General features: G+C 45.4%; 1 long non-coding RNA gene across 1 annotated transcript in view; it reads right to left on the minus strand.

The window, feature by feature from the left end:
* Positions 1 to 12,766, minus strand: part of LOC104147584 (uncharacterized) — a 36,912-nt gene extending 24,146 nt beyond the window's left edge. The window contains exon 1 of the long non-coding RNA XR_694922.2: positions 12,677 to 12,766. This is a non-coding gene — a long non-coding RNA (uncharacterized lncRNA). The remainder of the gene's footprint in view (positions 1 to 12,676) is intronic.

Raw genomic sequence — 12,766 nt, forward strand, 5'->3', positions numbered from 1 at the left:
GGCAGGAACCAGGAGTAAATCCTCAGGCAGTGCACAGCATGCCCTGTTCTTACACATTCTTCCAATTTCTCATGTGATTTCCTTTCCAAGGCAGCCATGATGGCAGAAAAGCTGAAGAAGGAGCAGGACACCGGCACCCACCTGGAGAGGATGAAGAACCTGGACAAGATGGAGAAGGACCTGCAGCTCTATGTGGATAAAGCCAAGCAGCTGGCACTGAAGGGAGGCAAGAAGCAAATCCAGAAGATGGATTCCAGGGTGGGTGCCAGCACTGAACATGCATTTCAAAGGTACATGACTTTTCCGCTCCGTGTCCTGTGTGAGGGTCCAAGTCAATTGTGGATTGATTTTCCAGATCCAAGAGTTAGAACTGAGCTGGAAGTAGAACGTAAACAAGCTGCAGAGGCTATGAGAAACATTTGCAGATATGAATGGCATGTCGAAGAGCTTACTTTCCAGGTGGATGTAATTAAAAAGCAATTCTCCTAATGTTTTTTTTCCCAAGGACAAATAATTGCGCATTACCTTTCAACAGAATGAAGAAGACAGGAAGAACGTGATGAGGTTACAAGATCTGGCAGATGGACCGCAGATGAAAGTCCTATCCTACAAAAGACAAGCTGAGAAAGCTGTGAGTCACTAAGCTGAAGTGATATTTAGAGTTTTCTAGGACTGTCATTTCAAACGTTGGCTCTATGCCTCAGGATGTTGCTGGATGGTTTTAATTCCTTTTGTTTTGCTATTTCGGAATGAACAAGCTAATACTCATGTCTACAAATTCAGTAAAGTATAAGATAAGCTAGAAGAGGGTGAGGAACAGGCAGATACTGCTGAAACTCGATTCAACAAGCTCAGAGCTAAGAACTTCCTTCTACGAAGGTAAGCCTCTAATGCAGGAGGCAGTTGTTTTGAATGCTCAAGCAAGTCAACCGGTAGACACATGGTTTATTGGCAAATATAGCCATCCTGCAGGAAAGACAGCTCTAGAAGGAGGGAACTTCTGCATTTCAGAAACTGGTGCTGAGCATTTGCTTCTTGCTAGTGTTATCACAGCAGTTCCATCAGTTGAGAAACTGCCTCAGGAAAGGAAAGAAATGAGAACTGATCTAACTCTGAACGTTCCCAAAACAGCTTTCCTTTAGTAAATGATCTATGAAAACTTACCTGGCTGATTTTGTAGATCCTGGGAAAACTGCACTGCAGTCTACATTTCACGAACCCTTTCCTCTGGGCTGCAGACTTCATTAGCTCACACTTCTGTAGATTCTCAGTTTGCGTTCACTTCCCACCTCCAGTGCCCTGGGCCTCTTTCCTTCTGGCCAAGCAGCCGTTGGTAGGAAGAACTCATTTCTTTTCCTTCCATGCTACTCCCTACATCTCACAACTCTTTGACTCTCTAAGAGTACTGTGGGGAAAGTCTAATGTAAACATTGTGCAGCCTTAGGCAGAATTTATGTTCTGACCTAGAAATAGTCTGAGTATGCAACAGCACTGTGTCCTTAGCTGAGCTTCCCTGGCAGTTGTCTATCTCCATTCTAAGATTGTTTGGTACAAGATCCAGAGCCTGCTTTTCTGAATGTATCTGAGCAGATGTAACACCTTTTCACGGCCCTAGTCTAGTTCAGGTTGTGGCTGGAGGTGAAACAATCTCAGTCCACCATTCGCAAAATTGCTAGTGCCCAAAGCCCATATCCAGGAAATGGAGAACCAGGCTGCCTCCTGCTTACCCACAGCCTTTTCTTCCTCATACAGCATTTTAACTCTAAAAGAGACATTGTGGAGAACATACTTCCACCTGAAAGCTTTAGCCTGGGACTCAAAAGAGCTGGATGCCAACGTTGGTTCTGCAACTTTCAATGAGCTAGGTCTCCATGTTCTGGTAAAGGGTCTTGACTCCTCAGTGCTCGTCAGGGTATGCTGCTGAGACCACCACTGAGGCGCTCAGAGGGCTGAGTCCAGGTGTCTCACTTCCTGAACAAAAGCTCTAGACAGGAGGTTACTTTTAAGAGGGAATGGTGAATCCTGAATTGAATCGAAAGCCCTGACAGGGGCAAGATTTCCCCTATCTCCTATTGGGTAGCTCTGGATAAAGTTAGGTTAAACATGTTTCCTATGGGTAACTCTCTATGCAATGTGCTTTAGCTTTAGAGCCTGATCTGAGGTGCTTGATGCTATGCACTATAGGGAGCCTGGGCACCCAGAACAAATTCTGTATTCTACTCTGAGTGACCTGAAAATTAAGCATTGTAATGCCTAAATCTTTTAATAGATTCAATAGATCATAGATCCGTTTAATCCCTCCATGCTTTACATTCTCTTTTGAAAGTGCTGTAATACTCCTTGCCCCAGAGGGGGGCCTCACTGTTTAGATACTGCAGCAATAAGAAGCACTTTAGAAAAGCCAGCAGTCACATATCTCTACTTTAATCCAGCAGTCCTGGAGCAGGATATTCAGTGATATGCAACATGGGTCACACCCTTCAGATACTGCTACACTGACCTCCTGGGTTCCCTTGCACCTCCTAGTTGGATGCTGCATTCAGAAACGTGATTTTAGAGATCAGAAGTCCCATCTTGACATGAATGGACTAAACAAAGTCATTTCTTCCCAGGTGGTACCAGGGAGTGAAGAATGAGTTTCCTCTGGGGTAATAGGACCTTACAGAAAGTATATCTCTCCAGCTGTGGATTTGCAGTAGCTATAGCTATTATCAGGAAATAATCACAGAATCACAGGTTGAGGTTAAAAGGGACCTCTGGAGATCATCTAGACCAACCCCCTGCTCAAGGAGGGTCACCTACAGCACATTGCCCAGGATTGTGTCCAGATGGCTTTTGAATATTTCCAAGGATGAAGACTCCACAGCCTCCCTGGGCAACCTGTTCCAGTGCTCAGTCACCTTCACAGTAAAAAAGCTTTTCCTCAAGTTCAGAGGGAATTTCCTGTGTTTCAGTTTGTGCCGTTGTCTCTTGTCCTATCGCTGGGCACCACTGAGAAGAGTCTGGCTCCCCCTCAATCTGGGAGGCCAGAACTTGACACAGGACTCCAGGTGTGGGCTTACCAGGGCTGAGTAGAGGGGGAGGATAACGTCCCTTGACATACTGCCAATGCTTTTCCTAATGCAGCCCAGGATGCCCTCTTGGCCACAAGGGCACATTGCTGGCTAATGGTCGACTTGTTGTCCACCAGGACCCCCAGGTCTAACAATGCCAGGCCACACCTGGAGTCCTGTGTCCAGTTCTGGGCTCCCCAGGACAAGAGAGACATGGAGCTGCTGGAGTGAGTCCAGTGAAGGGCTACAAAGATGATGAAGGGACTGGAGCGTCTCTCATATGAGGAAAGGCTGCAAGAGCTGGGCCCGTTGAGCCTGGAGAAGAGAAGACTGAGAGGCAATCTTATCAATGTGTACAAGGATGTGAAGGGGAGGTGTCAAGAGGATGAGGCCGGCCTCTTCTCCATGGTGCCCAGTGACAGGACAAGAGGCAGCGGGCACAAACTGAACCACAGGAAGTTCCATCTAAACCTGAGAAAAAATTTCTTCACTGTGAGGGTGACAGAGCACTGGCACAGGTTGCCCAGAGAGGTAGTGGAGTCTCCTTCGCTGGAGATATTCAAAACCCGTCTGGATGTGATCCTGGGCAATATGCTCTAGAGGTCCCTGCTTGAGCAGGGGGATTGGACTAGATGATCTCCAGAGGTCCCTTCCAACCTAAACCATTCTGTGATTCTGTGAAACTGAAACACAGGAAATTCCCTTGGAATATATCCCTTGGAGATATTCAAAAGCCATCTGGACACAATCCTGGGCAATGTGCTGTAGGTGACCCTCCTTGAGCAGGTGGGTTGGACTAGAGGATCTGCAGAGGTCCCTTTCAACCTCAATGGTTCTGTGATTCTCTGATATTCTCCCCCTTGACTACTTGTTCCTGCCTGATACAATTGCTGTGCTTTGGCCCGTGTGACCGTGAAGCCCTGAGGGAGACTGACTTGGCCAGCTGATCATTTTTGCAGCAGTGAGCCCCAAGCTCAGGGACTGGTGCACGCCCTCGGGGAGGGCTTGCTATAAGCCCAGCTGGGCAGTGTTTGTGGGACTGTGGCCTGGCCTTGTGTCCCTGGCAAATTCACAGCTCCCTCCTGGCCCCCAGATCCTGGGCTGTGAGATCCCAGCAAATCACCTGGCAGCCTCCTCTAGCCCAAGCTTGGGAGGAATGCGCCCCTCCTGACAACCTGGGGTACAACAGCCGATCGAGCGGGACTTCACAAGTAAAGAGTCTGTCCCCAGAAGGGGAGACAAGGCAGTGGGGGCTGCCGCGAAGGCCTGGAGGTTGCCCCTGCCAGGAGGATCACTCAAACACTCGTCTCCTTTCATCCTCAGTGTCAAGAGTTAAACATAGCCACCTCTTGCAAGACTCCTGAGCTGGGTCATGCCTGTTTCTGTAGATGATATGCTTCCACTAATAGCTCTCGAAGACATTCCTCAGCGGGTAGGTTGCCTTCTATATCTCACTGCAATGTGTTGCCATGTCAGGGTAGGACAACTGCGTTGTGCCCTAAGATGGCAGATGCTATTCTTATCTCAGAAAGATTTGCTCAGGCACAGCTCCTTTCTCAGCCGAAATGTTAAAAATCAGCAGTAGGCCTGAGCGTGCAAGAGCTCAACACTTGTAAGAGCATAAATCAAGAGTGGCCCCTTTAAAGTCAGTGGAGTGACACTGTGCGAACCCAGGACCTGGGCTCACACCATGCTCTCCTGGGACATGGCATGGTCACTTGGTTCCAGTGTTGATTCTCAGCTGGGAAGTGATTCGGGGTGGGGGGGCAGCATCATCTCTTGGACACTGGCAAATTTAAAAAAGGGCATGTTACCCTGAAAGTGCCCTTTTTGCTGATCAGAAAGAGGACCCTGGTTCATGAGTCCTTCTCCTGGGTGAGAAAGAAGAACTAGGGGTTGCTGCAAGCTTCCTCCAGCCTCGCTTGTGAGAAGAGTCAGCAGGGCTGCAGAAAGCCATGTCCCTTTGCTCAGCCAGGTAGAGCAGGAGCAGCGCATGAACATCTTCAGATCAAATACAGAAATAGGGTCCCCGTGCATTAGGTGTAATATGAGCAACTAAAATCACCTTCAAGCGGCTCTGTAGAAATAATTAGTTAGAATTATTGAGAAGAGAGGCAGTAAGAGTTACCGTAGTGTTGAGGTAGGATTTATACTGTACTTGGGAGTGCAAGGAGGAATCTGGGATGATGACAAGGAGATGGAAGTGTGTGAGGAAAAAAGCTAAGTGATTAGATGGTGGGGGACAGAAGAAATGACAACTCAGTGTCAGGTTTGGGGAAAGAAGGTCAGGAAAAATATGAGGGGAGATTATTAGGGAACCCTACAATAATAATCTGAAATTGACAATCTGACTTTAAACCCACCTTGATAGAGCTTTTAAAGCCTAATTTTAGTTCTGAAGAAATGATTCATTATATTTAATCTGTAAAGTAAAACTATGTTATTTCATTAATATTGCTAATGGGACAAAATTCACTCATGTCCCCACACTGTGCTATTTGGTGCTGGCTGCACTGCTGAGAAGAAAATATCCCCAGGCATTTTCTCAAACTCAGGAGTACAAAATACATTGGGAGGGTGGCCATGAAAAGCCAGGCTAACTCCATGCTTTCCCAGAAGAAATTACCTAATAAGTTTAATGACTACCGGGAGTACTGTCCCCTGCTGGAGTGTGGAAGCTGCCAGACACTGCCAGACCTCAGCTGTTCCTAGCCTACTCCCAGGGCAGGGAAAGTAGCCTGGGTTGTGGTCCATTGGCCACGACAGCTACTGCTATCTCTAGTAGGGAGTACATGGATGGGTATTTGCAGAGTGGCCCAAGTTAGGTGCTGCTCCTGGTCCTGTGGCCCTCGCTACAGGGACCTGAACTTGTCAGTCTGTGTGAGCCCAGCTCCTGGCTACTACCCATGCATACTTTTTCTGGAAGTTGAAGAATCTGCAAAAGAGAAAGAAAAGAACCTACAACTGGAGGAAGAGATGAGAGCAGCGTCTGAGCAGCTCTGAGTGGTGTTAGCCATTCCTCCCGTCCCCAGAAAGAGGGTGTAGATGTGTAACAGAGAAAGGATTGAATTAGTGGGTCTGAGGCAGGGGAGGATGGTGCACACAGCGTGATTTGGGAAGACCAGGAACAGAGGCCAGGAATAAAAACTCAGTGATGGCCACCACTATAAAGCCTACTGGATTATCAGGATCAAAGTGGAACACTGATGTGAGGGAAATAGAACATGAATGCTCATTGCTTTGTGGAGAATGAGAGTCATTTAGCATTGATACTCTATTTGTGGAAACAGGCTGCTTGTCACCTGATAGGTGCTGGTGCAAAGGTCTTGAGAAAAACATCAGTCCATAGTGGCCATAAACAAACATCTCTCAGAGAAAGTTTAAAATAGATGCAGCTGATGGGATCATATACAGCTTCTATTCTATATGGACTGCAGGGGGTCTCTTGAGCCCCAAAGCAGCAGTCCAAGAATAGCAGTAAAAATCATTTTCTTTCAAACACTCTTTTTTAGTAAAGCCAAATTCAACAGTTCACCTTATGAGCTCCTATCACACCCCACGGGAGGAGGAAATCATCTAGCAATTGAGCCTTGCTGTTAGGATTTCATGCCAGTGCCCTTAAACCTTCTGGGAAGCAGGCACCACCACCCTACATGTGTCAGCAACCCTCCTGAAGTACTGTTGGCAGAAAATACGATTCAGCATGCGTGAAGGCTTTGGACTCAGGGCACAGAGAGTCAAAAGCCAAGCTTAGCAAATGTATGAGGAAGACAGCAGTGCAGGTTCATGAGATGGATCTGCTCTGAGACCCTGTGAGGCATCCTGCTCTGGGAAGATACTGGCAAACTGAAGCAAATTCTCAGGGAGCAGCAGGCACCTTGAGGGACCAGGAGGGGCTGATTTGGAAGGAAAGCAACATAAACCTGTGTTGCTTGACAAAGCAGTGATTGAGCAAAGCTGGCACTGAATTTCAGGCTGGAGAGGATATGGGATATATTTTCTCAGAGCAGAATCCTTTTTGAGATTTAAAACAACGTCCTCTTCTCCTCTGGACTAAACTCAGACCTTCCCAAATATTCTGTGATAAGTCACTTGGAGAGAAAGGTTTGTCTTTAGTAGCTTTTAGAGGGGAGAGTAGTGAATCTTCTCAGGATGTGGAGATACTAGCACTGTAAGACCCCCTAATTGCTAGTCTCCCACATGAGGCACAAGCACCCTGAGACCCTGGCTGCTGGTGATTTAGTGGCATGTCTCCATCATTGTCTCCTTCTGGAGCTGTTTTGCACAACAGATTTGTTCTTCAGGGGAGCATGAGCTTGTACCCTTCCCTTTGCAACTCAGATGGATGCACTGAAAGCAATTAAGGAAACATTTAGGCTGATGACCAAGGGCATCTATCTGCCACCATAAAGTATGAAGTTATTGACAAATTTCTTGAGGATGTGAAAGGAACATTTTTTGCAAGAACTTAGTTTGGAAAATACCACTAGAAAATCCTTCTATGTCTCTTGTTAGTAACTGCACTGCAGTGATTCTAGCACTCAGTGTGGTCATCCAATGGGGGTGTCTCAACCTTGAAAAGTCCAATGTTTAACATGAACAGGTTTATATAAATTCCAGTCTTATTATATTTCCACTTACAGCACTGAAATCTGCCCAGCAGTGGTATTTCTGCTTCTACCACAGATGAGTGTCAGCAAAGGAAGACATTTCTTGTTGCTCTCTTTTTTAAGATCCAGTTGCTGCTAGTGCTAATATTATGCTTCTAATCCGGATTTTCCTCCCCTCCCCCTCTTTCCCCTTTTGCTACTTACTCTTTTTTTCCTTTGTCTTATCCTGAGGCCTCCAAGCCTGCCCACCCCACTCCCCTGCTCTGTAACAGGAGACCTCAGCTGCTTTGGTGGGTGATGGAAAGGACATTCTGAATGTCACCTCTTCAGCCAGGACCCAGGCTCTTCTGCTGTTGTTTGCTGGGAACATGAGGAGTCTGAGTAATGGTGCAACTTTGACACTCATTCAAGAGCTGCTCATCCTCAAATACCATGTTGCTGGTTTATCTCTCTCTCCACTACTGTTAGCTGGTTCTGTCTCTCTATTAGCTGGCCACTCCTGAGTCTTACTCACTCTCACTTTGTTGAAAGCCACTAAAATGTCATCCTGGTAAGGGAGACTATATAATCACCAGTCATAAAAAACTGTTATGTAGCCAAAACAGAACATTGACTTCTCAGTCCGTACGATGCCCCTGACCAGACCTGGCCCAAATACTACAGAAATTCAGTCTCTGAAAGGAGAACCAGAATTAGGAGTCACAAAGGTCACTAGAATAGTGATTAGTTGCCGGCAAACATCAAGTCAGTGCTCACTGGTGGCCACAAAAGGCAAACAGAATGTTAGGAATTAGTAGGAAAATAACAGAGAACAAAATAGATATTACTTTACCAGGCCCACAAATCACCTACTACCTGCAGTTTGGCCCTGTGCCGCTAGGAAGAGTACAAAGAAAGGTGAGAAGATTGATGGGAGCATTACAGGGACAGGTTGTCCAGGTTATGACCTTTCACTTTGGGGAAGCATCAACCAGGAGGGAACATGATATACTTACATAAAATTATTAATACTTTGGAAAAAGTGAAATTGGATTTTCACTAGTCAGTCAAAATAGACTCATGCACAAACTACTAGCTGGACCTTTGCTCTGGGCTGGTAATTTATAGGACAGTATCTCTGCATGATGCTGTCCTTCTACTCTGATTTTCCCACAGTGGAGCAAGCCTTAGAGAAATACTGTCTTCAGCTAGAAGATGGGCAAAGTGCCACATACAGCTGCTATTTTACATCCTCTCAAATGGACTGATGATAAGTTTTGTAAAGCAGTCAGCAGAGCAAGTTATTTTGGAGTAAAAATCTCTGAAGACCTGGGGAAATGGAGGGAGGAAGGAAAGAAAGAAAAACAAAAGTCTGCTGTTTAAGAAAAGCCTGATATAGTCAGCAGTTTTCTGAAGCAGTGAAGGAGCATAATTATCATAGCAAAATGGTGTTTGCCTGTGCCAGAGACCTGCAAAGCCAGATTTGTCACCATGGGAAGGATCAGTGGGTAGTGCTAAATAGCTGCTCCCAGAAACAGCAGTCACAGTTCTTGCTTGTCTATCCCACCAGCTGCAGGCCTGCATCCCCAGCAGGTAATTCCTCTAACAATAAATAACATGCAGCAGATGGACAGAAATCTCTGAATTACTCAACACCCAGTCATACTTGGTGCTTATAAATGAGAGATTCATGTCCAAGCAAAGCTACTTGTCACCACGTCTGTCACCTTTGTAACACAGTGTTTAGAGAGAACTGGTAATATATCAAACATTGATCTGTACATAAACATTGACCAGGTGTATATAAATAATATCTCATGGAATATGAGATATTATTGGAATATTATGAGGGTCTCGAAAATGGTCACCCAGTAAGCTGGTTAAGTTGAACCAGGGCAGAGTAATCAGTGGTAAGTACCCCCCAGCACATGTAGGCTTAACTTCATTTCACTTTAGTTCAGAGGTCTACATCACAGATGTCAAGAGTAGCATCTAGACTCCTCCAGCCGTGAGTGTCTCCCTAGGCTAAGCAGGTTGGTGATAATCTGTTCCAGTTGCACATGGAACCATGCCAGGACTGACTGAGCTCTGCTGCCTGTGTGCTGGGATGGAGCAATGAGCCTTTTCCTGATCTTCTCTCCTCTAATGTTCCTATATAGATGCATATGCCAAACCACAGCCCTACTCACTGTCTCCTTTCCCCAAAAGCTCTGGAGGACTGGTTAATATTGCTGCAGAGCAGGAAGGATGGTACACATCTGAGCATGGAGCATGGTTCTGATTGAATGGTACAATTCAGGAAACGTTTCCTGATAGTTTTGATGAGTTCCTGCCTGTTAAGACCTTTGCTATTGAACTGGGGGTCAGCAAAACTGCTGCAGCCCTTTGGTGGTATCAGCGTTTTTCCCAACACATAAGTAACACTGATGTCATATATGAGATCTCCCTCCAGCTTATTCCATGGAGAGCAAAACCAAAAGCGATGGGGGGAAAAGGGCCATTTCTACCACCTCACTCCTTCTGCCAAAGAAGGAAAATGAATCCGCCTCCCAGTGGAAGACCAGTAGTTGAGAAATCTCTCTAATTTGTTCTTCTGGTTCTAAGAGCTGAAATCAGGTATGAGACTGTGTTTCTGCAGAATCCATTGCAAGCTGTTGAGAGAGTGTGGAGGTTTTTCATATTAAAGTAATCTACTTTGAGCCCCACGCTTCTTGATTTGACTACTTTAATATTAAATTATCTAGCTTACTGCATAAGTATCTTTACATCACAGATGAGTATTCAAAATAGCAAGGAACAGGTTAGGTTTCCATATTTTGCTAGAAAGCAGTCAAGTGGAGAAAAGGAACATAGGAAGGAAATCCAAATCCCTAAATCACTCTTTTGCTATTGGAGACAATGATGTTGTAAACACTTTGAGAATATTTATTGTGAAAATTTTACTTCTTTTGTCTCCATTGTCCCTAGTGGGGAGCTGCTCCAGAACTTAATTGATGTGACAGTTTTAATTACTGTCTAATCTAAATTTACAACTTTTTATCAAATATAAGATAGAGGATATTTTTAAGAAAAGTTGTCTTAAAAACGTACCTTGCTTTATATTCCCGTATCATCTGAAGTTCATAGTGAGAGTTTGGATCCGTAATTGCACAAAATCAAGCCAGAGTCATAGGAGGGGCTTTGGATCAAGCCAAAATTGTGACACAGCAGTCCATGGTGTGGTTAATCTCCCATCATCGGCCATTCAATAAGTAGTAAGTTTGCAACCTGGCTATACATCTGAGCACCCTCTGTAGTCAATGTAGAGGAGCAGACTCCTCCACAGGAGAGTTTATCCTAAGCTAAGATAGGTTTCTGAGCTGTCCTTTGGAGGTATCTATTCTTCTCCTTTGGCTATAAAGGGAGCCCAGGAGACTAGCTCAGAGTACACACATCACTTTTGTTTGGTTAAAGGTAGAAGAGGAATCCTATCAGTCTTGTGCAGCAGGGTGGTTCCATCTCTGAGACCTTAACTTTAACCTAATTTCATGCTAATGAACCAGAGTGGGTTTGGGTAAAAATGTCTTATGTTAGGGTATTTATTATAGTATTTCACAGTGATCACTATTAATGGCTATTTTTGAAAAGAAAAATTAGACAAAGAAATGAGTAACAAAAATTATACACGTTACTGATAAATAAACATGCATCGAAGAAAAATTTTAAAAAGTGTTATATTCAGGGACTCTAATAAGACTGGTTAACAATGGAAAACTGGTTCTTGCTTTTGAGATTCTTCAGCATGGAAGTTTGCTGTAGTCAGACTGAGTTTGACACTCAAAAGCAGGTAATCCTTATGTCGCCCCATACGTACCCTCTGCCGTTCTCCCACGATACCTGCACTTCCCCCTTCTTCTACCTTCACTTACCTCTATTTGCCTGATGCGGCATACCTATCTGCTAACTGCCCAGTTTGTAAACCCAGATTAATAAACTAGCTCAGTGCTGTGCTCCAGGGTAACCATGAGACCAGCCACTGTGCAGATTACATGCAAACCAGATTTATTAATCCTGAAAAATAAGATTCTTACTCTTGCTGTGACCTTTTACACCTAGAAGTAGGAAGCATATACCCAGAGCTGGAGCCTCCTTACAAAGGATGATGAGGGCTGGTAGATGCTATGAGCCACCAGCCACTTATAGTCCAGGCAATGACAACCTAAAGGAGGCAGGAGCAAGAATTTCCCTGTGGATGGGTTGGCATGAGACACAGGAGCCCAGATAAGTGCCTTCTTGTCGGTGACCTGACTGCGGATCTCTTTTAAGGTTTTATTCTTAGTTTTACCTCTGTACATGGGAAATAGTGGAAATTGTAATGAGAGCATGTGACTTTCGATCCTTTGGGAGCTTGGGTTCCCAGCTGAGAAAGGCTTTGGGTGTGCTTGGCACTGTGAATCAGTTCCACATCTGCCAGCTGGACTGGAGCACTCCAACTATAGCGATGGGCATGGTGACAGCCCTGGTTATCACTGGAGTCTGTTTCCCCAGCCCCTGGCCTCCTAGTCACATTACGTATTTAGCAGGTCTCTGGTTTTGCACCACAATTCCCTGTGTTCTCAAGTGCTCAGGACTGTTAGCACATCTATGAGCAGTGAAATTCTGGTTGCAAGGGCAACAAAAAGCAAAGTCTGTGATGTTAGAGAGACTACCCTCTATGCACTGAAGAGCTGCTCTCCTGATCTCTCCAGTGCTACAGAAAGACAGGAAGCAAGCAGCTTTTCATACAGACTGGTAGGGAAAGCCCTTCATGGCTGTAGAACAATCCTTCCACCTCTCTATCTTACTGCAGTGGCCTGGGATTTTTCAAAGCACTCAGGTGCCATCACATCTTTTCTTGCTATAGAAACTTAGCTGCTTGTCATGCTGTGGGTAGGTCTGAAAGATATGGGCATGAGATACAGATGTCCAGGGACAGCACAAGGCAGTCTAGACACAGCCTCTTCTCTAACATGGTTCTCCAGAGAAGAAATGGGGAAGGAATGAGTCTGTGCTCACCTGTGAGCTGCCAGTTGACTGTGCTCTGTGCTGTTCTGAAAGTAGGGCTACTCTGACGTTGGTTCCCCAGATCTGCCACTCAGGCCTGCT

This window comes from Struthio camelus, chromosome 19 (assembly GCF_040807025.1).
Source record: "Struthio camelus isolate bStrCam1 chromosome 19, bStrCam1.hap1, whole genome shotgun sequence".
In the NCBI taxonomy this organism is placed as follows: domain Eukaryota; kingdom Metazoa; phylum Chordata; class Aves; order Struthioniformes; family Struthionidae; genus Struthio; species Struthio camelus.